This window comes from Rattus norvegicus, chromosome X (assembly GCF_036323735.1).
Source record: "Rattus norvegicus strain BN/NHsdMcwi chromosome X, GRCr8, whole genome shotgun sequence".
NCBI classification, from domain to species: domain Eukaryota; kingdom Metazoa; phylum Chordata; class Mammalia; order Rodentia; family Muridae; genus Rattus; species Rattus norvegicus.
The window spans coordinates 98,945,136-98,958,333 of record NC_086039.1 but is presented as its reverse complement, the minus strand read 5'-3'; positions in this window follow the sequence as shown (position 1 = coordinate 98,958,333).

The window sequence follows — 13,198 nt, the reverse complement described above, 5'->3', positions numbered from 1 at the left end:
ACTGGTGTATGCTGCCTTGTTGGTGTTCCAGTGCTTATGAGATCTAGGAAGTCCACTTTAATTGAGAATACTGGTCCTCCAACAAATTTGCTCTCCTCCTCAGTTTCCTCCAGCTTTCCCCTAATTCAACTGCAGGGCTCACCAGCCTCTGTCCATTGGTTGGATGGACATATTTGCATCTGACTCTTTGAGCTGCATGTTGGGTCTTTTGGAGGGCAGTCATGATAAATCCTTTTTTGTAAGTGCCCCACAGTAATGGTGTCATGCCTTGGGACCTCTCAAGAGGTGGATCACTCTGTGTGCCTGTAGCTGGACCTTCTTTTCCTCAGGCTCTTCTCCATTTTCATCCCTTCAATTCTTCCAGACAGGAAGAATTATGGATCAGAACTTTGACTGTGTGATAACAACCCCATCCCTCACTTGATGCCCTGTGCTTTTGCTGGAGGTAAGCTCTAAATGTTCCCTCTCCCTACTGTTGGGAATTTCATCTAAAGCCTTTCAGTCATGAGAGTCTCACACCTCCCAGGTCTCTAGTACATTCTGGAGGGTCCCCCCATTTCTTATCTCCCAAGGTTGCCTCTTTCCATTTTTTTCTGCTGGCCCTCAGGGTTTCAGTCCTTTCATCTAACCTATTACCTGATCACCTTCTCTTCCTCTCCTTTTCCCCTTTCCCACCAAAGTCCACTTCTCCCTCCCCGCTGCTGTGTTTGCTTTCTTTTCCATCCCAAGTGGGATTGAGGCATCCCTACTTGTTCCCTTCAGTTTATTAACCTTTTGAGGTCTATGGACTGTATCCTGGGTATTCTGTACTTTCCCCCTAATATCCTCTTACAGGTGAGCACATGCCATACTTGTGCTTTTGGTTCTGAGTTACCTCACTCAGGATGATATTTTCTAGTTCCATCCATTTGCCTGCAAAATTCAGGATGTCTTCATTGTTAATAACTGAGTAATATTTTGTAAATGAATCACATTTCTATATCCTTTATTCTGTTCTGTGACATCTAGTTTGTTTCCAGCTATCTTAAATTTTGTTTTCAATTTCTGTTGAAAATATAAAATTTTAAGTCTTAACCATTTGTCTAAAATAATTACAATAAAAAGTATGTGATTTGACTCACATTGCTTTTACTGTGTGCCACACATTTTTCTGTGTATATTTTCTTTATAATTTATTTATTGAATAATTGATAGTTTACATAGAATCTAAATGCATGAGGTTTGGCCCTCATTCTGTTATTGTTTTACTTTTAACTATATTGTTCAGAATAAACATAAAAGTTTTTGATATATCTTAATTCTTTATTATTTGTTAACATGTTCATTGTACTCTAGTATTTGTAATTAAAATGTTGAGATCATCAATGTTTAACTTTTATCAAAGATAAAGTTTTTTATTGTTATATCAAATTGCGGACATACCAAAGCAAGGTTGTTTGTCTTAATCCTCATAATTGTATATCCTTATTGGCAATTTCTACAGATCTATCAAATTTGGAGAAAATGTGTTTTATTTTTCTCTTTTATTGTATTTCTTTACAGTTTAATCATTGCCCCCATCCAGGTTTGTCCTCCCACATTTCCTCATCCCATTCCTCCTCCCCACCCTCCAATCCCACCTCACCCCACCCCCTGACTCCAAGAGAATGCCCCTTCCCTCCACCTGCAAGGCCACTCTACTCCTTGGGGTCTCAAGTCTCTAGAGAGTTAGGCACCTTTTCTCCCACTGAGGCTAGACCAGACAAACCTCTTCTGTATATATGTCTGAGGCCTTGGACTAGATAGTGTATGCTGCTTGATTGGTGGTTTACTGTCTGATAGATCTCAGAGGACTTAATCAGTTGAGACTGCTGGGCTTCCTGTGGGCTCTCCTGCTCAGCTTCTTACAATCTTTCCCTTATTCAACAAAAGGGCTCCCCGACTTCAGTCCAATGTTTGTGTATAAATATTTACATTTGCCTCAGTCAGCTACTTACTGGGTCTCTCAGAGACCAGACAAGATAGGCTCCTGTCTATAAGCACACCATAGCATCAATAATAGTGTCAGGACTTGGAACCTCTGCTTGAGATGGATCCCCAGGTGGGCTGGTAACAATACCACTTCCCCTCAGTCTCCTCTTCATTTTTGTAGCAGCTCTTTTAGACAGAAACATTTCTGCTTCGGAGTTTTTGACTGTGGGATGGCAACTCCATCCCCCCACTTGATGCCCTGTCTTTCTACTTGAAGTGAACTCTACAAGTTCCTTCTCCACACTGTTGGACATTTCATCTAAATTCCTTCCCTTTAAGCCTGAATTCAGTTTCTCATTTACTGGGTGTCTGGTACATTCTAGAGGGTCCCCCTCCACACCTCCTACCTCCTGAGTTTGCCTGTTTCTATTTATTGTACTGGCCATCAGTGCTTCAATCTGGCCCCCCCACTCCTGTACTGATTATCTTTGTTCTTTCCCTTCCCCCTTTCCTTTCCTACCCAGATCCCTCACTCCCTCCCTCTGTCTCCCAGGATTTTTTTCCCTCCCAAGTGGCAATGAAGCATCCTAACTTGGGTGCTTCTGCTTGTTAACCTTCTTGAGTTTTGTGGATTGTATCTTAAGTATTCTGTACTTTTTGGCTAATATCCCCTTATTTGTGAGTACATACCATGCATGTCCCTTGGGTCTGAATTAGCTCACTCAGGATGTTATTTTCTAATTCCATACATTTGCCTGCAAAATTCATGATGTCCTTGTTCTTAATAGCTGAATAGTATTCTACTGTGTAAATGACCCAAATTTTCTGTATCCATCCTTCCATTTTGTGATATCTGAGTTGTCTCTAGCTTCTGGGTGTCACAAAGAAGGCTTCTATGAACATAGTAGAACATGTGCCCCTGTGGCATGATGGGGCATTGATCTTTAAGAAAGAAGCAAAAAAATATACAATGAAAAAAAAGAAAGTATCTTTAAAAAATGGTGGTGATCTAACTGGTAGTTTGTAGAAAGGTGAAAATAGATCTTTATTTATTACCTTTCACAACACTCAAGTTCAAGTGGATCAAGAACCTCAACATAAAACCAGATACACTGAATCTAATAAAAGAAAAAGTGGGAATGAGCCTCGAATTCATTGACACAGAGGGTGGTGAATATCCTAAAAGAAACCCAGTAGTTCAGGCTCTAAGATCAAGAATTGATAAATAGGATCCCATGAAATTGAAAAGCTTTTGTAAGGCAAAGGACATAGTCAATAGGACAAATCGGCAACCTACAGATTGGGAAAAACTCTTCATAAACACCACATGTGATAGAGGACTAATATTCGAAATATATAACAAACTTAAGAAGCTAACCTCCAAAATACCAAACAACCCAATTTAAAATGGGTATAGAGTTAAACAGAAAATTCACAGCAGAGGAACATCGAATGGACAGCCAAGAAGCACTTAAAGAAACTACTGGTTTCTTGTATATGGCTTTTACTGTGCTTAAGTATGGGCCTTGAATTCCTGTTCTTTCCAAGACTTTTATCATGAAGGGCTGTTGAATTTTGTCAAATGCTTTCTCAGCATCTAATGAAATGATCATGTGGTTTTTATCTTTCAGCTTGTTTATATAGTGGATTACATTGATGGTTTTCCATATATAAAACTCCCTGAATCCTTGGAATGAAGCCTACTTGATCATGGTGGATGATTGTTTTCATGTGCTCTTGGATTCGGTTTGCCAGAATTGTATTGAGTATTTTAGCGTCGATATTCATAAGGGAAATTGGTCTGAAGTTCTCTTTCTTTGTTGGGTCTTTGTGTGGTTTAGGTATAAGAGTAATTGTGGTTTCATAGAAAAAATTCAGTAGCACTCCATCTGTTTCAATTTTGTGGAATAGTTTTGATAGTATTAGTATGAGGTCTTCTATGAAGGTCTAATAGAATTCTGCACTGAACCCATCTGGACCTGGGCTCTTTTTGGTTTGGAGACTTTTAATGACTACTTCTATTTCTTTAGGAGTTATGGAGTTGTTTAAATGGTTTATCTGTTCCTGATGTAACTTCCATACCTGATATCTGTCTAGGAAATTGTCCATTTCCTCCAGATTTTCAAGTTTTGTAGTAGGATCTGATGATTTTTTTCGAATTTCCTCTGACTCTGTTGTTATGTCGCCCGTTTCATTTCTGATTTTGTTAATTTGGACACACTCTCCGTGTCCTCTAGTTAGTCTGGCTAAGGGTTTTATCCATCTTGTTGATTTTCTCAAAGAACCAACTTTTGGTTCTGTTGATTCTTTCTATGGTCCTTTTTGTTTCTACTTGGTTGATTTCAGCTCTGAGTCTGATTATTTCCTGACTTCTACTCCTCCTGGTCTATCTGCTACTTTTTGTTCTAGAGCTCTTAGGTGTGCTTTCAAGCTGCTGATATATGCTCTCTCCTATTTCTTTCTGTGGGCACTCAGAGCTATGAGTTTTCCTCTTAGCACAGTTTTCATTGTGTCCCACAAGTTTGGGTATATTGTACCTTCATTTTCATTAAATTCTAAGAAGTCTTTAATTTCTTTCTTTATTTCTTCCTTGACCAGGTTATCACTGAGTAGAGCATTGTTCAACTGCCATGTATATGTGGGTGTTCTTTCTTTATTGTTATTGAAGAACAGCTTTAGCCCATGGTGGTCTGATAGAATGCATGGGATTATTTCTATCATTCTGTATCTATTGAGGCCTGTTTTATGACCAATTATATGGTCAATTTTGGAGAAAGTACCACGAGGTGGTTAGAAGACAGTATATCCTTTTGTTTTAGAATAGAATGTTCTATAACTATATGTTAAGTCCATTTGTTTCATAATTTCTATTAGTCTGTCTATGTCTGTGTTTAATTTCTGTTTCCATGATCTGTCCATTAATGAGAGTGCGGTGTTGAAATCTCCTACTATTATTGTGTGAGGTGCAGTGTGTGGTTTGAGCTTTGTAAAGTTTCTTTTATGTGTGCAGGTGCCCTTGTATTTGGAGCATAGATATTTAAGATTGAGAGTTCATCTTGAGGGATTTTACTTCGATGAATATGAAGTGTCGTTCCTTATCTTTTTTGATGAAGTTTGGTTGAAAATTGATTTTGTTCGATATTAGAATGGTTACTCCAGCTTGCTTCTTTAGATCATTTGCATGGAAAGTTGATTTCCAGCCTTTTACTCTGAGGCAGTGTCTGTCTTTGTCTCTGAGGTGTGTTTTCTGTAGTCAGCAAATGCTGGGATCTCATTACATATCCAGTTTGTTCATTTGTGTCTTTATATTGGGGAATTGAGTCCATTGATGTTGAGAGATATTAAGGAATATTGATTGTTGCTTCCCCATCTTTGTATTTGGAGGTGAGATTTTGTTTGTATGTTTGTCTTCTCTTTGTTTTGTTGCAAAACGATTAATTTCGTGCTTTTTCTAGGGTATAGCTTACCTCCTTATGTTGGGCTTTACCATTTATTATGCTTTGTAAGGCTGAATTTGCAGAAAGTTATTGTGTAAATTTGGTTTTATCATGGAATAGAATATCTTGGTTTCTCCATCTATGTTAATTGAGAGTTTTCCTGGATTCAGTAACCTAGGCTGGCATTTGTGTTCTCTTAGGGTCTGTATGACATCTGTCCAGGATCTTCTGGCTTTTATAGTCTCTGGTGAGAAGTCTGGTGTAATCCTGATAGGTCAGCCTTGATATGTTACTTGACCTTTTTCCCTTAATGCTTTTAATATTCTTTCTTTGTTTTGTGCATTTGGTGTTTTGACTATTATGTGATGGGAGGAGTTTCTTTTCTGGTCAAATCTATTTGGAGTTCTGTAGGCTTCTTGTATGTTTATGGGCATCTCTTTCTTTAAGTTACGGAACTTTTCTTCTATGAATTTGTTGAAGATATTTGCTGGTCCTTTGAGTTGGGAGTTTTCACTCTCTTCTACACCTATTGACCTTAGGTTTGATCTTCTCATTGTGTCCTGGATTTCCTGTATGTTTGGGCTAGTAACTTTTTCTGTATTACATTTGTGACAGTTGTGTCGATAATTTCTATGGAATCTTCTGCTCCTGACATTCTCTCTTCTATCTCTTGTATTCTGTTGGTGATGCTCGAATCTGTGACTCCTGATCTCTTCCCTAGGTTTTCTATCTCCATAGTTGTCTCCCTTTGTGCTTTCTTTATTGTTTCTATTTCCATGTTTAACTCCTGGATGGTTTTGTTAATTTTTTTCTCCTGTTTTTTTTTTTTTCAGTAGTTCTTTAAGGGGTTTTTGTGTTTCCTCTTTAAGGGCTTCTAGTTGTTTTCTTGTGTTGTCCTGTATTTCTTTAAGGGAGTTACTTATGACTTTCTTTTTTTTTTCTTTCCTTTTTTATTACGGAGCTGGGGACCGAACCCAGGGCCTTGCGCTTGCTAGGCAAGCGCTCTACCACTGAGCTAAATCCCCAACCCCTATTTATGACTTTCTTAATGTTCTCCACCATCATGATAAAATGTGATTTTAAATCTAAATCTTGCTTTTCTGGTGTGTTTGGATATTCAGTGTTTGCTTTGGTGGGAGAATTGGGCTCTGATGATGCCATGTAGTCTTGGTTTCTGTTGCTTGGGTTCCTGAGCTTGCCTCTGGCCATCAGGTTGTCTCTGGTGTTACCTTGTTTTGCTATTTCTGACAGTGGCTTGAGTGTCCTATAGGCCTGTGTGTCAGGAGTTCTGTAGACCTGATTTCCTGTTTTCTTTCAGCCAGTTATGAGAACAGAGCGTTTGCTCTCAAGCATGTAGTCATTCCTGTTCACTGGCTTTCAGCTGTTCCTGTGGGCGGGAACCAGAATGGCCTGCCCCTCCTTCTCCTTGGTCCCTGTGCACAGGGGTACCAGATATCACTAGCGTTTTCCTCTAAAGACCGAAATGTGGGCTAAGAGTAGTCTCCTCTGGTTTTCCAGGCGTGTCTGCCCCTCTGAAGGTCTAGCTCTCTCTCCCATGTGATTTAGGTGCAGGGAGCTGTTTGACAGGGTCCCTTCAGATCCAGGCACAGTCTGGACCCCATTGCTCCTGTAGCTTGACTGCCCCTATCTTCCTGTGCCCATCTGCACTATACAGTTTCCTCTTGGGCAAGGGATGTGGGCAAAGGTGGGCAGAAGTGGACGTCTCCCCTGCCCTGCAGTCTCAGGATTGCCTACACTCCTGGGCAATCAGCTCTCTCTCCCACGGGGTTTGGGAGCAGGGAGTTGTGGGTACATTCAAGTTTTTTAAAAGTACTTTGTCTTTATTTGTGTACTACTGGTTTTCCCACATCGTTCCCTTGTCTTGCATGTCATTTCTAACTAATTTTAAATTCTAGGCTATGAATTTGTTGTTTTATTTAATACATAATTATTATCAATTCCATTTGTTGCTCTTATAACTGTGGTGAAATACCAAGGCCTGGATAGTTTAATTATCATGGCTAGAAGTACAAAATCAAGATGTAACCTTGTTTGTTTCTTTTTTTGAGGGGGGGGTTGGTTTCTGATGGCTGTGATGTAAAATTCTTCATTTAGGCCATTCTTCGATTATATAGTCATTGCTTCTATACCACTTTCCATATCTTCATCTCATCTTTGCTCAATGTGTGTATATTGCTTATATTTCTTTTTAATAAGGGCACTATGCATACAGGCTTTGGGCCCATCCTAATAACCACATTTTAACTTACTGATATTTTTTTATGGCCACATCGCTAAATAGGGTCCCCCTTTTCATATTCTAGATATTGGAACTCCTCAAATATAACATGGAAGGTCTGAATTTAATTAATAATACAGATTTTTTTTATCACCCAGAGTCCCAAGAGGATACCAAACCTCCTTACTACTATCTTAGTTAATTTTAGGAATCTAAATCACCTGGGTTTTAACTCTGCTCTCATCATGGGACCATGTAATATGCAGTTTACATGTGCTGTCTTAGTCCGGCAACAAACATGTAATATGTGGGAAAACAAAATCACAAGTATAAACAGATTTGGTTTTCCTTTAAAGTCATGTGTATATTCACTTAAGTGCTTTATTATATTTCTACTCTCTGTCCATTTTTCTTGAGGTGTTGAGAAGAATTCTTTATTAGTTCAGACCAGTAAATTCTTGATGGTGCCATTTTATTGATGCATATGCTAAAAAACATATTAGAAACTCAGATATGATAATGAATTATGAGGTGTCAGTGAGACATTATTGTTCCAGTTGCTATGTATTGAATGTCTGTTCTGTTCAAAGCAGTTACAAGCCTCTTGTTTCATTAATCTAGCATGATGTTCTTGTTCATTGGGAAAAGCCTCCTGTTCTATCAGAGCCTTGTAATAACCCCTTATATACTGTAATGATGTTGAAACTAGTGCCCAATTCTTAGTCACAAGGTCTAAGTTCACATTTTAGACCACAGATTAAAAATTGCAATCCTTGCACCAGCATCTGCCATCTCCAGATTCTGTTCCCTAGTCAAAGGTCTCCATCACCACCTCTTGCCTGAGGGGATAATTTTATATTTTGCTATAATGAAAAGCATTCTTTTAATGCCTTACTAGTGATTTGTATTATGATGGCCTAACTACTGTTAATTCTGACAATGCTTTAGGTCCAGCCATCTGCACAATGGGTCTAAGAAACATTTCAGCAAAGCACAGTGATAAGGCAAACTCAAAACTAAGGAAGTCAATTTGAATGTAAATTAGGATCTTGAGTCAACAGACATCCTCTAGATTTTCTGGCTTAGTGTCTCTGTATCTATTTTAGTTGCTACAATTCTGATTAAATCAGATGTTCTCTTTCTTTGCAATTTTCATTATAGAGTTAAATGTCTTTTATAGTCAAGCAGAGTGTTTCTAAGTATTTTAAAGGGCACAGATTTCTTTTGTAGCTAGACATTTCCTAAAAGTTTCACTAATAAATCTCAACTTCTCCTTGACCTAAAATATCAGAAAAATGTGTTGCATAAGTACAGTTTAAAATCATCCCAATTCATAGCAAAACAGCTACACACCAACATCTACCCTGGAGATTTTACTCATTCTTAAATTCTTACAAAGAGAAGCTAAGAAAAGCAATTTTGACAAAAGAAAAGGCCCTCTTATCATCAGATTAAACAGCTCTTGGGAAAAAGTCAAGTAAACTGCATCATAGACAGAAAAATGATTAATGATTATTTTCACATTATTTCTAGATACAGAGAAAACCTATGCCTCCTATTGTATATTCCTCTTTATCACTACATATGCTATGATTCCAAATCAGTAATGTGTGTAGGGTCCGCGTGAGGTACTATTTTCGATGCTAGAGCTTTCTTCTGGGAATTTTTCTGTTTTCTGCCATTTTTATCTATTTTTTACAGTCCAGATTTTATCGCCCTCCTGGCCCACCCTCTGACATTTCCACATCCCAGATCTCCCTTCATCTAGTCTCCACTAGGATACCCCCACCCCCATTCCCAGCGCACCAGATCTCACCACTCCCTGGGGCCTCAAGTCTCTTGAGGATTAGGTGCATCTTCACTGACTGAGCCAAGACCCCTCAGTTCTCTGCTGTATATGTGTTAGGGGCTTCATCTCAGCTGGTGTGTGGAGCCTGGTTGGTGGCTCAGTGTCTGAGAGGTCTCAGGGTCTAGTTTATTCGAGATGCTGGGCTTCTTACAGGGTTGCCCTCCTCCTCAGCATCTTCCATCTTTTCCCTGATGCAACCACAGGAGTCACCAGCTTCTGTCCATTGGTTGGTTGTAAATATCTGTTCCTCACTCTTTCAGCTGCTTGTTGGGTCTTTTATTGGCAGTGATGATAGAACCCTTTTTGTGAGCACCCCATAGCATCAGTAATAGTGTCAGGGCTTGAGGCCTCCCCTTGAGCTAAATCCCACTTCGGACCTGTAGCTGGACCTCTGTTCTCTCAGGCTCTTCTCCATTTTTTCCGCAGTTCTTTCAGGCAGGGACAATTTCTGGGTCAGAGTTTTTGTCTGTGGGATATCAACCTCTTCCCTCCAGTGTGCCTGTCTTTCTACTGGAGGACATGCCTCTACCCACTGTAGGGCATTTCATCTAAGGTTCTCTCCCTTTTAGTCGTGAGAGTCTCTTGCTTCCCAGGTCTCTTGTGTACCTCCCACCTCCCCATGTTGCCTGTTTCCATTCTTTCTGCTAGCCCTCAGGGCTTCAGTTTTGTTCCTCCTACCCAATACCTGATCATGTTCTTCTCTTTCCCTCCATGACCTCTTTACTACTGGGGTACCTCACTGCTTCTCTCCTCCCCTTGTGATTGCTTTCTTCTCCTACCCTCACTTGGGCCCTTCAGATTGTTAACCTTCTTGGGTTCTGTGGATTATATCCTTGGTATTCTGCGCGTTTTTGGCCAATGTGTTATATTGCACCAACAGACTTGCAATCAAAGCACGATCTTATTTAATTTCATGCAGGTATTAGGATGATGCTTTGTATAAGGATTTGAGAATTGTAGGCCAAAGTTTTTAAAATTCTTTTACTTCTCACATTTGATGCTCATTCTCTATATATTTTCTTTTTCTGATTTGGGTATCTGGAAATACAAAATCTGTTCCAAGGACATTTCCCTCCTTGTGTTTTTGGAAGTTTCTGGGTAACTCATGTAGTAATCTTTAATATTTCTTTATGAGTTTCCAAGGTTCTTGATATAGTTGATAAATTGTATGCTCACCATAAGAATAAAATTAACTTGAATATCCCTGTTAAACAAAATGTTATCTGTGGTGCCTAATTTTTCTTATGTCTCTCAGCATTTTAAGGTACTACCAGTTGAAGTATCTTGTTGTCAATTATTATCATGCTTTTTCTTACTCATCTAGTATTAATCAAAATGAAATCAGATTGACATGCTTAAATATTTCTTCCAGGTTTTTCCCATGACATATGTGATGTTCACTGAAGAAGCATCATGACCAATAGAAAAGGAGGCTTTATGTGATTGTCCATTTATTGACCTTCTAAAGGAAGCACAAAGTATTTGGAAATAATTCAATATAATACTGATGTAAAATGTTTTCTGGCAAATAGATATAAATGTTAATATTAGGATTTATGTCAATTGTGAAATTTTGATAAGAAAGAACACAAAAAATGTGTAATGCCAAATTTAATCACTTGAACTGCATAGATACTAACTAACCCATGAAAGGACTCACATATACAACTCATAATAATGTCCTATTTAGCATCATATACAGTTTAAAGCCTGGTAGAAACCAAAACTGTGTTAATATAGTATTAAATATCTATAGTTGGAAAACTAGTTGAAAGAACCAAGCAGCTTCAAGGTAATTTACATGTGAGAAGGTTGCTGGATAGCTCCTTAAGCTGTCCTTTACCACAGGAGAGCAGGGCATCTGATAGTGTAGATGTTAAAAGGGTTGAGAAACATTGTATAAGTTCTAGGCTAGCTTGATCAGTGATACAGAAGGTTATGTAAGTTTTATTCTAGGCCTTCTACTATATGACCATGACAGGTTTACCTCAAGGCCACATGATTAGGCCTTATGTAAAGATACATAAACCCCCAAATCTCCCACACACTCACATCGGTTAGTATTAGACTATTTTTTTCCTGTTGTGAGTAAAAACATTAAAAGTTTCTAAACTCATTTTACATATGGTATGATACATTTTTCCTCCCAGAATTTTATTTAAATTCCTGTTTGTTTATGTAATTGTTTGAGGCAGACAAACTGCTTATATAACCTATTTTTCTGCTTTTATGTGACTGAATTTTCAACTGACTTCCATGTAACAGAGATTGAAGGTAGCCTGAAAAGGAATTAATAACTTAAAAGAAAATTATGTTTTCAAAAGCAAAATCATTGTCTCCACTTATTTTTTCAATTAAATATATGGTACATTTTATAAATTCTCTTTACACACTCATATCAGTTTCTGAAATGTGTCAAACTACTAGGGACATCCCCAAGTCGCCTCATAATCCTCTTTTTTATATTCTTTTCTTATTTTAAAAGACATCTGTGAGTGGGATTATAAAATTCAGTGATAATTTTAATAACAAAAAATGGGTGAGAGAGCTGAGGCGAGAAGCCTATAATCACAGACTTTGCAATAAAACAAACTCACCCAGGAATTTTGTGGAAGTAAAGAGCCAAAAACAGACACAGAACATGTTAGGTACATAGCCAATTTTGTTCTATTTTCCTTAAGATGATCAACTCAAAGAACTGCACACAATGGCACATAAATGAAATATTCTGTTAAAAATGTCTGAAGTCCTGGTAGTGATCATCTGGTCCAAAGGACAATGATTTTTTAAACAGAGAGGATAAGATGTCATATTCTAAACAGCAGTGACCCCACAACCTTCTTCATATCCTAAGTATTTAAAATTACCTTTTTTTTGCTTTAGAAGTTGAACAAGGCACAGTCAACAATTTATCCTAAATAACCGTACCTTCTAGCTGACAGATGGACAGGGCGGTATATACTATGGAATGAGTAAATGATGATATTTTTGCAATGAAAAAACAATGCAGGAGGGAGGGTTGGGAGAAGAAGAGGGAGGCGAAACTGCTGTCAGGGTGTGAGTTAATCAACTGCAAGCTGGTACAACCACTCTGGAAATCAGTCTGACAGTTCCACAGATAATTAGACATAGTACTACCTGAGGACCTACCTATACCACTCCTGGGCATACACCCAAAAGATACTCCAACATATAACAAGGACACATTCTCTACTATAGTCATAGCATCCTTATTTATAATACCCAGAAGCTGGAAATAACCTAGAAATTGTTCAAGAGGAATGGATACAGAAAATGTGGTTTATTTACACAATAGATCACTACTCAGCTATTAAAAACAATGACTACATGAAATTCTTAGGCAAATGGGTGGAATGAGAAAATATTATCCTGAGTGAGGTAACCAAGTCACAAACGAACACACATGGTATGTACTCACGGATAAGTGGATATTACTGCAAAAGCATGGAATATCTAAGAAAAAAATTCACAGATCATATGAAGCCCAAGAAGAAGGAAGACCAAAATGTGGATGCTTCATTCCTTCTTAGAAGGGAGAACAAAATATTCACATGCGGAAATACAGGGACAAAGAGTGGAGCAGGAACTGAAGAAAAGGTCACCCAAGCCATCCAATATGCAGCCACCAAACTCAGTCACTATTGCTGATGCCAAGAAGTGCTTGCTGACAGGAGCCAGATATGGGTGTCTCCTGAGAGGCTC